Raw genomic sequence first — 12,959 nt, 5'->3', positions numbered from 1 at the left:
GTTCCATTGGTGACATTCATATACATCCTTATGGAGTTGTGGCCAAAAGTAACCAATCTCTGCATTTGTTGTGGAGTTAACCCTCGAGGAAACATGCCTTCTTCCACATATTGCTGAACATCTTGTAGTTTTGGCCATCCAGCGTCTACCAAAGAAACCACCCCCTAATCTTGTACTACAATGGCTTGAGTAGCCAACTCATCTGCCCTTTGATTTTATTTTCTATTTATATGAACAAACTTGCAAAAATCAAACTGACTACATAGTGCGATAGCCTTTTGATTAAGCTCCTTCAAATGAGGACTTCTTGTCTTGTAATGCCCTTGCATTTGCTTTATAATAAGCTGAGAATCTCCTCTTACTTCCAATTCTTTAATTTGACTTTGAAGACAACCCTCCAAACCAAGAATCAAAGCATTATACTCAGCTGCATTGTTAGTTGTGGTAACTGGAAGCTCTTGTCCTCTTGCCCATACTTCTTGACCGTTAGAATTCATCAAGACCATACCCCTGGCTCCTTGTTGGCATGAAGGACTAAAAGCCCCATAAAAATACAAAACAAAAGCTGTGGTGGTGTATCCCTTTCATCTTTAATGTTCTCCTTACATTTCTTTTCTTCTCCTAGATCCTCCCGTCCTGTGAGCAAATCTGCGATAGTGGACCTAGTGGTATTTTCAGTGACAAAAGAGAAAGAGAACTCTTGAAGCTCTGACAACCATTTTGCAAATCTCCCCCTAGGATTAGGCTTGCGAACTAGATATGTTGATACAAACTGAGAGGTAAGGAAGAAAAATGGTTGAGGTAATAAATAGGAGCGAAACTTTTTGACTGAAAACACCAAAGAGAGAGCTTGCTGCTCCATTTCTTCATACCTTGTTTCCATAGCCCCTCCTCCATTCACATTTCAAATCAAAGTTTTATGTCTATCCTGTTCCCCCCCCCCCCACCTCCCGCTCCCCCTCCCCCTCCCCCTCCTTCCCTCTCCACTCCCCCCACACCCCTCCCCCTAAACACCCCCCCTTCCCCCTCGTTCACCCTCCTCCCCCCCCCCTTCCAGCCCCTCTCCAACCCCCCCCTCCCCCCCCCCCTCTCCACCCTCCCCCCCCTTCGACCCCCCTCCCTCTCCACCACCCCCCCTCACCCCCCCCACCCTGCTCTACTCGCCACCCTCCCCCTCCTCTCCACTCAAGGCCAAGGCCCTTGGACCAAAGCCTTAATAGGCCACCATCTCCTGGCAGTGACAGAGAGCCGTCCACCCACCCACCAATCGGCGGTGCACCGACTAAGGCCAAAACCCATAGCAAAGGGCAGCGGCGCTCGCCCCTCCCTGCCTCCCTCTCCTATGCCAGCCCGTGGTGCCTCTTTCGTGCCACCATTGACTCCTCCTCCATGCCCTACCTCCCCCTCTGTGCCCCTCCCCCCTTTCAATCCCCTCCACCTCCTCACACCCTCCCCCTCCTTATGCCCTCCTTGTGCCTTCCCCCCTTTCAGTCCCCTCCACCTCCCCTCTTACCACCCTCGCCTCCCCCTCGTCACGCCCTCCCCCCTTTCATTCCCCTCCACCTCCCCTCTTACCATCCTCACCTCCCACCCCCACACACCCTCTCCTCCACCCTTCCGGTGATCGCCGCTCCCCCCCCCCCACCAAAAAAAAAAAAAAAACTAACTGGACTTCTGACCTAGTGTAGTTAGATTAGGTTAGTTCAATTGTGGTTAGGTTAAATTATTAGGGTTAGGTTAAAATAGCATTAGTTAGGTTTGTGTTAACTAGGCTAGGTTCAGCTTACTAGAGTTAGGCTCAATTAATTGTGGTTAAGTTTAGTTAGCTGGACTTAGGTCTAGCTAACTATACATTGGGTAAATTAACCTTGATTTAGTTAGTTAGGTAAGTTGTAGTTAAGTTAGGTTAGGTGGACTAACTGTTCTAATTAGGCTAACTGAATTGACTAAGTTCAACTAACCATTAGTTACTCTAACTAGCAGTTTCATCAACTCCTAGTTCAAACTCAAGTTCCATTCACACTAAGACCTAAAGACCAAAGGAGCCATAAATCCCCCTAGCTTTAAAGGTCCATAACTCGCTCATTTGGTGCCCAAACTAAACCTGATTTGAGCCATGGTTTCACACATGGAAACATCATGTTACGAGACATTTTTCCAACCTATTGCACACCATTTTGGTATCCCTAGCACTCATTAATTTGCACCCTCATGCGGGCACCTTTTTGCACTAATTCGCTCATAAATTTTCGTTGTGACCTCTGATTGACGATCCTTCTACATCGGCACATTTCCTACTCACATGGGACAATCCTAGGCACATTATTAACATGATGGTCCCTACTACACTAACGCATCTCTAACCCCCTAACACACCTACTTTAACACCTGCACTTGTGATAGAGGCCCCCGTTCCACCTCTCGCCAAATCTGCATGCAACTATGCTCTGACACCTCCGACAATGCTCTGTCCCAAATTCCCCCCCTGAAATTTAGCCAATTCCTTTGACTTCTCCACAATACGACATGGTAGACCGCCGTCGTGATGATGGTGACCTTGAACATGAAGCGTAGGGGAACAATTTCTTTAATAACCCTCGCAACAATTTTGGCCACAATAATAACAATCAAGGCAGGGACCGACAAGGCACTCAATAGAGCGAGTGAGAAAAAGCAAGCAAGACCAAAAAAGTGAGCAACAATTAGTTGAAGTGATTGGAAAATCAAGCAAGCAAAGAAAGAATCTAAGTTTTTTACAAAATAATTGCTTGAAGTATAAAGTATTCAAAAGAGTGGTTTATGTGTCACATTTCTTGAAATTGAGTAGTCTAAAGTTAAGGACTATTGTAACATTACCCCATTTGGGTTTGGCAATTATCCTGGGGGGTCACTCATAAACATGTAACATACCACTTTTGTGCATTGAGGGGTATTTTTTGAGTCTTTGCTGATTTGAAATTGCATTTGGTTAATGCACGACAACCTAGAGCACCAAAGAGTGAAGATAGGCCTCAAGATAAGAGTGGGGTCACTTGCTATGAATGTAATGAAAAAGTTCACTATCGCCCCGAGTGTCCTAGATTGAGAAAGAAAGAAGAAAAACAAGTATCCTTGTAAGAAGCTTCTTCAGGGGATGAGGAAAGAGAGTAAATGATGGCTAAATGGGGGCGTGGTAAAGCAAAAGAAGAAGAAGAAAGCAAGGAAGAAGTAGATGAGGAACATCAGGAAGAGGAACACCGTAGTAAGAAAAAGAAGGCATCTAGAAGGAGAATTAGCTAGTCAGACTTTCCTTTAGGACAAGGCATTGGAAGCTATGACTTGTTGTCCGACCTTAAAGAAAAGGAAGCTCATATCACCTTTGGTCAATTACTTGCTTTGTCTCCAAAACTACGGAAAGAATGGGGAAAGCTAGCAAGCACAAGAGTGTCAAAGAAGAAAAAGAAGAAAAAGGTAGATATAGATATTGGTGATGATGTACCTGTGGTTGATGTGATCATTGATGGTCAAGTGATTTCTAATGTGTACATTGATGGACGTGCATCGATTAATGTCATGAGTGAGAAGACCATGATAGATGCTGATTTAAAATACTCTAGTAATACCTCTCCTTATTGCATCAAATTGGCTGCAACACTAGGGTAAAGACCTTGGGAGTTATGAAGAATCTAGAAGTGGATGTATGTGGAATTTCTATGCTGACTTCTTTTTAGGTGATCCCTACCAAGCCAGATGCACATGCCTATCCATTGATTTTGGGAAGGCCTTGGCTACGCAAGGTGAAGGTTGTTCAAAAGTGGGATACTGGAGAATTGATTCTGTAGGGAAATGATAAGAAGATGCGCTACAACATCAGAAGCCGCAAAAAGAAAGTTGTCAAGGAGGAGTCTTCAACATAAGAGAGTTCGAGCTCTGACTTAACCGATGAAGAAGAAGAGATAGGGTGTAGCTATGAGGAGCCCAGCTCAGGGGGTGAGGTGGAAGGATTGGCATTTGGTCTTTGTCTTGGTGCTGATCAGGATAAGTCAGGAAGGAACAAGGTGGTGGTGCAAGAACATCCTGTAGAGACACTTCATGTGGAGGATGTGGAGCACACTAAACGACACCAATGCAATGAAGAGCTTCTTGGTGATTCTCTATCAAATAGTGAGAAGCTCTAGTACTTGGATATGTTAGATGATTTTCCATGTCTCTTTGCAACAAGCTATTCACAGGTTCGACCAGTCTCTCTTGTGGAGCACAAGATTGAGTTGAAGCCAGAAAGTAAGCTAGTTGTGCAACGCTTAAGGCGATTGGGGGTGATCCAAGCTGAGGCACTAAAGAAAGAGGTAACACAACTATTTGAGGTAGGATTCATCTTTCCTATTGATGATTTAGAATGGATATCTCCTATAGTTGTCACAGCAAAGAAAGGAAATAAGTGGCAGGTTTGTGTGGACTTTCGTCCTTTGAATGCATGCACTAAGAGGGATCATTTTCCTTTGCCATTCCAAGATGAAATACTAGACCAAGTAGTAGGGCATGAGATGTATTCTGTACGTGATGGGTATTCTAGGTACTTTCAAATTCGTATTCGAGAGGAAGATCAAAAGAAAACATTATTTGTCACACCTTGGGGAGTTTTTGCTTACAAAGTGATGCCTTTTGGGTTGACCAGTGCACCAGCTACATTTCAAAGGTTCATGAGTACGTGCTTGAGGAAAGTTCATAAGGGTGTTTTCGGATGATTTTTGCATTTATTCTCGGTGCATGGATCACATGGAGAAGTTAAAGATGGCCTTAGCTAGGATTGATGAAGCAAAAGGGTGTCTAAATCCTAGCAAGTGTCATTTGGCTCAAACAAAAATAGTCTTGTTGGGGCATATTGTGTCTAAAGAAGGCCTACAAATGGATCCTGACAAGGTTCAAGCATTCATGGCATTGCCAACAAGTCCTGAGACGTGTCATTGATGTTCGCAGAATTCTAGGAAAAAGCAAGTATTATCAACGCTTTTGTGATGATTTCATAGAGATAGTGCATCTCATGAACTTGTTGACAAGAAAAGGAGTTTCTTTCCAATGGGGTGTGAAGCAACAGGAGTCTTTTCAGCAACTTGAGGAGGCCATGAGTAAGGGCCCAATATTGAAGCCCCTGATTGGTCTCAAGACTTTTATGCAAATCCAAGTGTATCTTTGCATTCAGTTGGAGTTGAATTGCTACAAAAAGGAGAGGCAGGTAGAATGCAATGCGTCTATTATACCAGCCGACAACTAACAGATGTCTTTCTTGATGTAACATCATTGTTGAAGGTGAATGGACAGTGGATGGATGGCTAGGTTATCGCTACGAAAAGGGATCGAAAGAACTCATTGATGAGGATGGGAGTAGGGTGGTGGTTGATGTAGAGGGAGGAGGGTCTTGCAGGCTCAGAATGGGTAAGGGGATGGAGGCTAGATGTGGAAGAAGAAGAATGAGGGGGTGGAGTGGGTTTTTGTTGGAATGGGTGTAGGGTTAGGGTCAACCCTAAACTCTTCCCGGGCCATAACTTCTCATGGTGGTTAGCTTGGATTGTTCTTCTGTAGTTGAAATTGCAAGCTCTATGCATTGGTGTCCATTACATAGCCTGATTTTTTCTTCAAGTGGCTTACTTTTAAGAAATAAAGAAAATTTAATAAGGTAGTAACCCAATTTTATGATGCTTGGGTTTGATATGTTTGTCTAGAGTTATGGAAACAAAAATTACTCTCCTTGCCCTTGAGTGCTATGTTCGTGAAAGTTCATGGTAGTTTATTTTTCACACATACTTGCATATGTTTACTCATTACTTGAGATGCTAGTAATGTTGGCTCTTTCCCATGGCTTTCGCAATAGGAAGAGTAGGGTCTTCTTAGTATGTAGGGTTTTGAGGCTTTTTGTCACCTACAAATATATCGGTGTCGTTGTTTGTAGTATAAGCATTGGATTAAATGTGGTAAGCAAACATAGTGCATGCATGTGTGAAAGGAACGTGCATCATGATGGGTGGGGTAATGAAGGATTTTGCATTCATTGGGGGTTGAAGGGTTTAGGAGGAGTTTAAGGGTTAGAGGGAGGCTCAGGGTTTAGGAGGTTCCAAGTTTCATAAAGAGGTTCCAGAGTTTAGAAGAGGTTCCAAGGTTCAGAAGGGGTTTAAGGGTTAGAAGGACAATCCAAGGTTCAGGGTAGAGTACATAGTGGAGAACTTATCTCCCTCATAGATCATGGAGGTCAAGGGTTGAGGGACTAAGGGTTTAGGGGGAGCATAGGAGTGGGAGAGGAAGAAGGTGTAAGAGCATGGGGGGGAAGGAGAGAGAGGAGAAGGGAGGAGAAGAGGGAGGAGGAGGGAGGAGGAGGGAGGAGAAGAAGGGAGGAGAACAGAGGAGGAGAGGGAGGAGGAGAGAGAAGGGAGGAGGAGAGGGAGGAGAGGGGAGGAGAAGGGAGGAGGAGTTGGGAGGAAGGAGAGGGAGGAGAAAGGAGGATAAGGGAGGAGGAGGGAGGAGGAGTTGGGAGGAAGGAGAGGGAGGAGAAGGGAGGAGGAGAGGAGGAGTTGGGAGGAGGAGAGGGAGAGGGGGGTTTGCAAGGTTGGAGGAGAGGGGAGGAGGAGCTGCAAGGTTAGGACATGCTTTTGGATGTGAGTGCAAGAAAGCATGGACATTTGGATACAATTGCTTGGAATACCAAAGTAGAACTCAACACAATGCCCCAAAGAGTGTGGGCTTCATTCCATTATGGGGTATTTATACAAGTTGGAGAGTTTCTCTCTCTGCATGTAGGAATTGTAAGACATTCTCTCTCTATATGTAGAACTTGCATCTAGAAGTTGCATGTAGGAGTTGCAAGTTGCATGTTTTAGAGTTGCATGTTGCATGTAGAACTCGCATGTAGGAATCGCATGTAGGACTTGCAAAGAAGGTCTAGGCATTTGAGGTAAACCATGTAACAATGAGAAGTGGTGCGACAAGTGTTCTAGAGGTGGACATGTGGAAGAGGAATGCAATACTAAGTATCACAATACTTGTACCAAGTTTGGCCATGATGACTCAAACTATTGGTTTAATGGAAAAAATATACAAGTGTCACTAAACCAGGTCATAGCTGATAAACCTCTAGGTCCTGAGAAAAAGGACAAAGGGAAGAATGGTAAAGAGAAGAGTGATTTGTCTAAAATTAAATGTTTCTATTGTGGTGCAGAATATCATTTACATTTTGATTGTAGAATCTAAGAAAAAAATTTAAAATTCTTAGAGAAAAATATTGAAAGGAAAGAGGTATATCCAGTATGCCGAGTAGTTGTAGCTGAATTGCCAAAAATAGTTGATGCTCAAGTAATTACTCGGTTAAAAGGGGTAGTGACAACTGTCAAAGATACTAACACTTTGGGTAAGGACATCAATTGGAAGGCATAGAAGGAGTTGGTAGCAAAGATTGCAAGGGAGTTGAAAGGAAAAGAGCTAGCAATTGAAATGCCCAAGTAGCTCCAACACTCTATTATCAACTAAGGGGATTCCTCAAGATCTAGCTCTAACAAATTAGAATCCATTATGCCGTAGGAAACTAGCGTAGAGCTAGCCCGAGCATAAGAAGTGTTCACAAATATGCAAGTCAGTCTAACTTTTGCTGAGCTGATGCAAATAGCTCTATACTGTCATGAATTCTTTGCTCAGTAGATCAAGGAATCCACTGAGCAACCCAAGGAAATGCAAACCTTAGCAACCATGCTTGTAATTGATACACCTATCACCAATTGTGGACAAAGAAGTTAAGAAGAAAACTATACCAAGTGTAATAGTGGATGGAGGATCAAGAGTGAACATTATTTCTAAAGAAATTTCCCAAAGACTCAAGCTCAAGTCATGTAAATCATCACCATTCCGATTGCGAATGGCAGATGAATTACATTTAACCCTAAGGGTATGCTACAAGATGTGGTCATTTCAATAGGTAGCATTTATTATACAGTTAGTTTTATTGTGATCCCTATGGAGCAGCATGCCTACCCAATTTTATTAGGGAGACCTTGGTTGAAAGTGCAAAAGTACTCCATGATTGGGGTACATAGGAAATGACCATTAAGAAAGACGGTAAATATGTGTGTGTGTGTGTGTGTATACCAACCAAGCCTCAAAAAGTTTCAAGCTATTGTCCTCCCAAGAATCTAGAAGTTAAAGATCCATTCCCACAAGACATTGAATCTCAATTAATGGAGCTGCATATCCTTCCTATGGGTGAGATTGACATTTTTCAAGTAGCTACTACTGACATCAAGTAGAAATTGCACGATGAACAGATTGCTAAACAGAAGGATCTTTTTTTGAGAAACTTTATACAGGATATTGAGTGAGAAAGAGAGATTGCTGAAGTACCAGTAATAATCATGCATCTCAAAAGTGAATAGTTAGTTCTAGAACCTACACAAGAGTTGAATCTAGGAACATAAGAGCATCCACCCATGGTAGTGGTAAGTGCCAACCTATCTACCGAGCAACTTGGACTGATAAGGGATCTATTTGTAAGGTATAAGGTATAAGAAAACAATACAACACCTGTGATCAACAGATAAAGGATCTCGTATACAAGAGAGAAAAGCTGATAGTATGGAGAATCAAAAAATTGATTATCGTAAAATTGATACAATAGATGGCGCTGCCTCCCGGCCGTGCGCTCCTGTTTGAGAAGCTTCGATGGTGTGCTAGAAACAATAGAGGATGGAGGCTGAATGCTAAGGAATCAGGGTTGCTATAGCTAGTGATGATAATGGGCTTCACGAGCTTGCTCTCATATAGCCACCAGTCATAGTCGCCGTAGACCCAATTGGGAGACCGACTCAATCGACCCAAAACAGCCGATTGGAGCAACTAACCTATGGCTACTGTTCGGCCTAGAGCCATTCGAAATCATCTGGGGCTCCAAATGGGCCCTGCAACTCATTAGTGGGCTGCCTCGGGAAATGCTCCGTCTACCCTCAGTGCGGTCAGTCATGAGATGCCTTCCCGCACTTGCATGTAGCCTAGTTGGTAGTGTGCCAACTCTATTTGAAGCCGTCCAGCCATTAGGCCACTCTTGGCCCCCATCTGATGTCCAAACCAAGACCTACCAGATAACCTAGCTACTCAAATTCCTTCTCCTCATATGGGGGGCTCACAAGTAGAGTTAGCTGGTTCTTGCATAGTTACACGAGAGTGGATCATTGATATCTAACACCCCCCCTCAATGTCCACCTGGAAGTGAACTACTTTTTTGGCCCAATGCCAAGTTGATGAAGATGCCTCTCTAGCAAGTCTCTTCCAAGAGCCTTCGTGAAGATGTCTGCAGCATTCTCTGTAGTTGGATAGTACACCAAGTCAACCTCTCCATCCATGATGAGCTTGCGTACAAAGTGATATTGAATCTCAATGTGTTTTGTGTGAGCGTGGTGGTACACAGGGTTCTTGGCAATTGATAACTGCATAGGCTCGCACTGGACCCATGTCCCCTAAAATCCTCCTCAACCACACTACCTCACAAGAAGCAAAACATGCTGATTTGTACTCAGCCTCAGCCCAAGAAAATACATTTCCGACTCTTTGGTTCCCATTTGGTCGTGTTAGCATCAAGGACATTCACAAAATAGTCACAGCCAAAAACTAGCTGAAGGTTTCTTACCAGAAAAGTGGAGTCATCCCATTCACAGCCTTTGTGTAGCTACGATTCACATTGTAAAATGTCGTGTTACATGCTTTAGCCCAGAAAGACTTTGGCAAATCTTTCCCTTTCATCATACTCCTGCCCATTTCACAGATGACGTGCATCTTGTGCTCTACTACTCCATTTTGCTGTGATGTATGTGGCAGGGGTTTTTGCCTCTTGATCCTGTGACTTTTGCAGTAACTTTTGAATTCACTTGATGTGAACTCACCACCTCTGTTTGATCTCAACTTCTTCACCTTCCTCCCCTTCTTTCTCAACCATTACATGCCATTCTTTGAACTTACTAAAAGCCTCATCTTTAGTCTTCAAGAAGTATATCCATATCCTTCTACTGTAGTCGTCAATTAGCATCATGAAGTAGTAGGAACCACCCAAAGCTTCCGTCTCCATCTTTCCACAAAGGTCCGTGTGAACAAGCTCTAGAGGAGCCTTTGCCTTGCTGGCCTCTTTAGGAAAGGGCTGCCGATGCTGCTTGCCCATCATGCAAGCTTCACATACATCGGGTAGATCTGTAATTTCTAGTAGGTCTATAATCATTCCACTTTTATGCATCTCCTTTAAAGAACTAAGGTTTAGATGACCAAACCTCTCATGCCATAGCTTACTGTTGCTCACATCAGCTTGAGCACTAAAAGCTGAGAGTTCATAGATGTTGTTGTGCCATGTACCTTTACCAATGACCTTCACTTGAAGATCCAAAATCTGTGTGCCATTCTTATCGAAGTGAACTTTGAGGTCCTGATCCGTGATCCGAGAAATGGACAACAAGTTCCTCTTGATGTCTGGAACATAATAAACATCGGACAACTGCTTTACAACTCCATTTGACTTGAGAGCAATCATACCTTTTTCTTTTGTTGGACATTTTGCATCATTGCTGACTACTACCAGGATGTCATTCCCTACCAGATGTAGAGAGGTATACCAAACCTTATGACTGGTCATGTGGCATGATGGACCACTGTCAATAATCCAAGGTTCATCTATAGGTACATGAACTGCCTCCATGCAAATCTCCTCAATCGTCATGAACAGCTCTACTGGTATTGCCTGCGCGCTATTGCTGGACTCTTTCTTTACTCCATTCTTCTCATCTACAATCTTCTTTTGGCACTCATTCTGCTTGTGCCCTGCCTTGTTGCAATAGAAGCACTTGATCTTCTTCTTTCTATTTTTATCCTCAAAAGAAGATGGGTTACCAGAGTCCTTACCCTTACCTTTCTTTGATCCAGTCGAGAAAGCTAAATCATCTCCAGTCCTCGTCTTTTGACGCATCTCCTCCTCTAGAAGCATCGCGCTAAAATCCTCAAAGTTGAGGGGTGGATTTCTATTCTGTGTATTCAGTGCCATAACAAGACCGTCGTACTTTGGTGAGAGAATCTGTATGCACCTTCATGCTAGATTCTTGCTGGTGATGGTGATGCCAATCACAGTCATCTGATCGTGCAGATTCTTCACCCTGGTGATGAACTTCTCTGCTGTTTCAAACTCAGATAGTTTCTCGTTCACAAGTTGTGTCTCCAGATTCTGAATTTGCATCTAATTCATAGTCTCGTACTTATTTTTCAAGACCGTGCATGCCTCCTCCGCTATGGTGACATGTTGAATTAACGCCATGAAAGAATCACTTACACTATAGACAATAAAACACAGCGCATCTGCATTTCTTCTTGTCCACGTGAGAATCTGATCCGTAGTTGGTACTATTTGTTGTCCTGCATCCGGCCTTGTAACCAGCTTCACGTCCACCTCAATAACAGTATCCCAAAGCTCGTATGCGCTTAGGATGGGTCTTCATCTTGAACTTCCAGAGTGGATAGTTAGTGCCGTCCAGCTTTTTGCTTTTGCTGAATGGTGGGATTCGCAGTCTTGCGGGCTGGGCCATCTCTCACGATCTGCTCGCAAACAGAAACACACTACCAAATCTTCTTGCTAGAGCCCAAGCTCTGATACCATGTAAGAAAACAATACAACGTATGTGCTCAACAGATAACATGATCTCGTATGCAAGAGAGAAAAGCTGATAGTATGGAGAATCAAAAAATTGATTACTGTAAAACTAATACAATAGATGGTGCTGCCTCCCAGCCATGCGCTCCTGTGTGAGAAGCTTCAATGGCATGCTGGAAATAGTAGAGGACGGAGGCTGGATGCTAAGGAATCAGGGTTGCTATAGCCAGTGATGATAATGGGCTTCATGGGCTTGCTCTTTATCTGAAGCCATCTAGCCATCAGGCCACACTTGGCCCCCATCTAGTGTCCAAACCGGGACCTACCGGATAACCTAGCTACTCAAATGCCTTCTCCTCATATGGGGGGCTCAGAAGTAGAGTTAGCTGGTTCCCTGTAGTTACACGAGAGTGGAGAATTGATATCTAACATAAGGATGTGTTTGCATGGAGTTACAGAGACCTTCGAGGAGCTCCTCCTAAAGTAGGTCTGTACAAGATACCTTTAGTCCCAAATGCTAAGCCAATTCATCAACAAATGTATAGGATGAATCCCAATTATGCCAAGAAATTCAAGGCTGAGTTGGATCAACTTCTACAAGATGGATTTATAGATGCCATAGACCAAAGTGATTGGCTTTTTCCTATTGTAGTTGTGCCAAAGAAAAATGGCAAACATGAGTCTATTTGGATTATCAAAAATTAAATGCTCATATAGAGTTTCGGATCCATTTCCCATACCTTTTACTGATGGAATTTTAGATCAGGTTGCAAGCCATGAGATGTACTCATATATGGATGGCTATAGTGGGTGTAATTAGATTACCATGGCTCCTGAAGATCAATAAAAGACTTATTTTATATCAAAATGGGGTGCTTATGCTACCAAAGTGATGTTGTTTATGTTGAGGAATGCCCCATCCACTTTTCAAAAGTTTATGGTGGAAACCTTTAGAGATTACCTCACTGAATTCATTGCAATTTACTAAGATGATTTTTGCATGTATTCCTTGGATATTGATCACCTGGGATATCTTGAGAAGGTTTTCCAAAGATGTAGGAAATCAGGAATCTCTTTAAACCCTAATAAGAGTTTGTTCTATGTCCTAGTTGGTAGTCTACTCGGTCATGTTATTTCTAAGGATGGAATCAGATCTGCTAAGCTAGGTAAAATCAACGCCATCTGGCAGATGCCTAAACTTCATATTTAAAATCAATTACATTCTTTTGTGGGGTTTATCGGTTTCTATCGTAGGTTTATCAGGGACATTGCTAAGATTGTAGTGCCCTTGTATGAATTGACAAAAAGGATACTAAGTTTGAGTGGA

This window comes from Dipteris shenzhenensis, chromosome 31, assembly GCF_047967505.1.
Source record: "Dipteris shenzhenensis isolate YYH24624 ecotype China chromosome 31, Dip_SZ_1.0, whole genome shotgun sequence".
Taxonomy (NCBI): Eukaryota; Viridiplantae; Streptophyta; class Polypodiopsida; order Gleicheniales; family Dipteridaceae; genus Dipteris; species Dipteris shenzhenensis.
This window is presented reverse-complemented; position numbering follows the sequence as displayed.